This window comes from Orycteropus afer, unplaced genomic scaffold (genome assembly GCF_000298275.1).
Source record: "Orycteropus afer afer isolate SDZICR_OR568_19922 unplaced genomic scaffold, OryAfe1.0 scaffold00190, whole genome shotgun sequence".
NCBI lineage: Eukaryota > Metazoa > Chordata > Mammalia > Tubulidentata > Orycteropodidae > Orycteropus > Orycteropus afer.
The window spans coordinates 4,467,402-4,471,553 of NW_006921777.1; the positions used below are offsets into that span (position 1 = coordinate 4,467,402).

General features: G+C 36.8%; 1 protein-coding gene across 1 annotated transcript in view; it reads right to left on the reverse strand.

The window, feature by feature from the left end:
* The window catches only part of ZDHHC17 (zinc finger DHHC-type palmitoyltransferase 17), a 189,428-nt gene that overhangs the window by 135,633 nt on the left and 49,643 nt on the right, over positions 1-4,152 (reverse strand). The window lies entirely within an intron of this gene.

Sequence of the window (4,152 nt, forward strand, 5' to 3'; positions counted from 1 at the left end):
ATCCTCGCTTGCTTCTAACAAGAATTTTGGCTAATGACACTAAAGGTAATTTTTAAGATTAAACAATGTTCATCAAACTCTAGCTTCTTTAAACTGATTTTTCCTCCATTTCCTTTAGCCATAATCTACATATATCCACATATTTGAAATAATATACATAAATTTGACATACTTCTTTCTTTCCACATTTTCTAAATATTATAAAATACATTTCATAATCATTAAGCAAATCCCTATGTATTTCTCCCTTCAAACTTTTTCCTTAATTAAGCTTTAGTTTTGAAAGCAGTTTCAGATTCACAAAAAAAAAAAACTGCAAAGATAGTACATAGGGTTCTGAAATTCTCCACACCCCAGCTTCCTTTTGTTATTAACAACTAGTATTAATGTGGTTCATTTGTTAGAATTAATAAACCAATATTGATACATTATTATTATTAAATGAAGTCCATATTTATTTAGATTTCTTTCATTTTTACTTAATGTTCTTTTTATGTCCAAGATTCCATACAGTACTAAATTACATTTAGCTGTCATGTCTGCCTAAGCTCCTCTTAGCTGTGACTTTCTTTTTCAGACATTTCTTGCTGTTGATAACCCTGATGGTTTAGAGGAAACCTTGTCAGGCATTTTGTGGAATGTCTGTCAACTGAAATTTGTCTGATGTTTTTCTCATGATTAGACTAGGGTATGTGCTTTTAGGAGAAAGTTTTATTTTCAATCTTATTTTGCAAATTTCTTTCAAAACTGCTATATAATTTTTATTTCCCAAATGTTTATATATTTTTATATAGTCTTTCATCATAATTTTCATACGTCTTATAGGCTTCTCTTTTTTATCCTTATGCCATTAGGATAAGTATTGTCTTTGCTGTGTGCCTTTGAGTTGATTCAAACTCATAGTGACCCTATAAGACAGAGTAGAACTGCCCCATATGGTTTCCTAGGCCGAAATCTTTATGGGAGCAGATACTAGGTTTTTTCTCCAGGAGAACAGTTGGTGGGTGAACCACCAGCCTTTCAGTTAGTAGCTGAGCACTTAACCATTACACACCAAGGCTCCTTGTTTTAGTTACCTCTAGTGCTATTCTAGGAGCTCTGGTAGTGTAGTGCCTAAGGCACCTGACTGTAACCAGAAAGCTGGTGGTTCAAACCCACCAGCCATTCCTCAGAAGGTTGGGCAATCTACTTCTGTAGCGATACCGCCTCGGAAACCCAAGGAGGGGTCGCTATGAGTTGGGTCCGACTCGACAGCACGTAACAACTGGGCTACTCTAACTAAAAATACCACAAGTGGGTGGGTTTAACAAACAAGAGTTTATTTTCTCACAGTTTAGGAGGCCAGAAGTCCAAGTTCAAAGTGCCAGCTCTAGGGGCTAGGCGAAAGCCCCTTGACCTTGGGCTTCAGCTCTGCCTCGTGCTCCTGGCCCACTGAAGCTGAAGGCATCTCTCAGCTCAGGTAGCTGCTGGCTGCTGAGGCTGACAAATCCAAGGTTGACAAATAAAATGGCACAATCCCAAGACAGCAGCTCTGGTAGCATAGTGCCTAAGACATTTGACCACTAACCAGACCGCTTACCACCAGCCACTCCTCAGAAGGAAGATTGGCCGATCTACTTCCTTAGTGAGACCACCTCAGAAAACCAAGGAGAGGTCTCTGTGAGTCCGATACGACTTGACAGCAGTAAGTATATTTGCATTAGTCCCAAGATCACCAAAACACATGGCAGGACACTAGTCCAAGTCCAGAGACAGTCCTAAACTAAGATCAGCAGGAAACATGGCAGGCTGCTGAATGAAGAGTCACCTACATACAGGGTCCAAGTGTGCCAAAAGCTGCAGAGACATTTCTCAAAGCTTCTTATACACTGGAAGCAGACAACATCCCTAAGGCAGCTACTCAGCTGCTCCATTAAATTCCACCATGGAACTGAGTACCAATCTCATCATGGGTAATAACTACATCTAGCTGCCCAGCCACTCAAAACAGGCCCAGCCAAGTTGACACACAACTTAACTACCACTTGCCTTTAACCACTGCAAGATATTGCAAGATATTGAATTGAACCTGATATACTGAAATGTATGGAAACATACTCACTCACTGAAAATTCAGTTTATTCTTATATTTCCTTACTAAACACAGACATTATTTCTTGAGCATTACTCTTCTATGTCTTCCCATGACATCCCATATATAACTGTCTTCAACATGTGACCATAAGCTAACAGGGCAGGAACTTTACCTTAATCATTTGTATAACTTCAGTTCTTAGCACAGAGCTTGGCATAATATTGTCACCTTTAAATATATGAAAAAATAAATGAATGAAAAGATTTTTCCTCACTACTAAAAATTATTCTGTTAACCACTTAGTATTTCTTCTTTTTAACTTGGGTAAATTTCTTGGAGAGAAATTCTTAAAATGAAAGGTATGAATACTTTAATGGTTCTTGATACAATACCTATATTGTCTTTCAAAAGGATTATGTTTATAATACCATCAGCAATATACAATTAACCATTTCTCCATAAATTCACTAGTACGGGTGTTATTTCTAAACTCTCCCCTAATTTATATAGAATAAATAATACTTGCATTTTCAACTTTGAATATTATGTTCCTATTCAATTTCACCTTTTGAGAACTCTCTGTTCTTATCCTTTGGCCACCTAATTCTATTTTCCTACTGATCTAAACAATTCTGTTTCATTTTTAGAGGCTTTATATTTTCAATATATTTCACAGAGTATGTTGTTGTTGTTGTTGTTATGTGCCGTCGAGTCGGCCCCGACTCATAGCGCGACCCCTCCTTGGGTTTCCGAGGCAGTATCACTACGGAAGTAGGATTGCCCAACCTTCCTTCCGAGGAGTGGCTGGTGGGAGTGATACTCCTTATATATTCACATGCACTAATCGTTTTCTTTGGCTTCTTGGGCCTTGATTTTTATATTTAAATACTGCCAAGGGGAGAAAGATGTGGCTGTCTGCTTCCACTAATGATGCTCATAGATTTATCTTTATCTGGTCACACTGTAAAAAATGTAATCGCTGATCTTAGATCCCTTTGAAAAATCTAACAGTACAATACAATCTTCTGCAAATAAGTGTGTTCTTTCATTTCCATGGCCTATGGGTAATACCTTTGATGTTTCTCCAGTTATATTTAAGTTGTTAAACTGTCCTTATTCAAACATATTCCAGAAAATGAATAACGCTACATTTGGTTATAGATTTCTGTTTGGCCAACCCACCTTTGTATTATAAAATATGTTCAATTTCACATCTCACTTGAGATTAATTTTCAATTTTATCCTCTTAGTATAGGATTCTAACTAGCATTCTTCTAATATAATCTCCTATTTGGACTGACAATGTTATGATACAGAAGTGATGCTACTTTGACAAGATGGAAGCATATGCCAGAATAGAGTTGATTTAAGAAAGGATGGGAAGAAAGGAATTGGGGACAGTAAGCACAAACAAATCTTTTGAGGAGTTTGGTAATTAAAAGAAGATCAAAGATATAGGGCAGTAGCTGGAAGATAAATGTGATCAAGAAAAACAGATTTTTTGTTTTGTTTTGTTTTAGGATGGGAGAAATGGCAGCTAATAAATATGATCCAGTAGAGACCTTAAAATTGATGATTTAAGAGCAAGAGTAGAGAATTGCTGGAAAGATATCCTAACAAGGGCAAGAGGGGATATAAATTGGTAGACAGTAGAAGTACTGGCTTTACCTAGGACAAATAATTCACTTGAATTTACCTAAGTTTGGTTCTGTGACTCCTGGGAGCCCCCAAGAACCTTTCAGGGAAACTAAAAGGTTAAAACTATTGTCATAATAATACTGAGAGCGATTCACTTCCAAAAGATCACAAAATCCTACAGAATGCAGTTCTATACTGAAACATATGCATTACAATGAGTCAGAATCGATTCCATGGCAACTGGTTTGGTTTTTTTTAAATTTCCCTTTTATACTCTCATTCTCTCACAAGTGTAAAGTGGAGTTTCCAGAGGCTACATGACAAGTGATAGCACAATAAATTGAAGAACAACATATGAACAAATACCTTCTCTGAAGCCAGACATTAAAAGAGAGTGGCAAAAATATAAAACAATGCCAGTCTTCTCATGAATTTTTTTT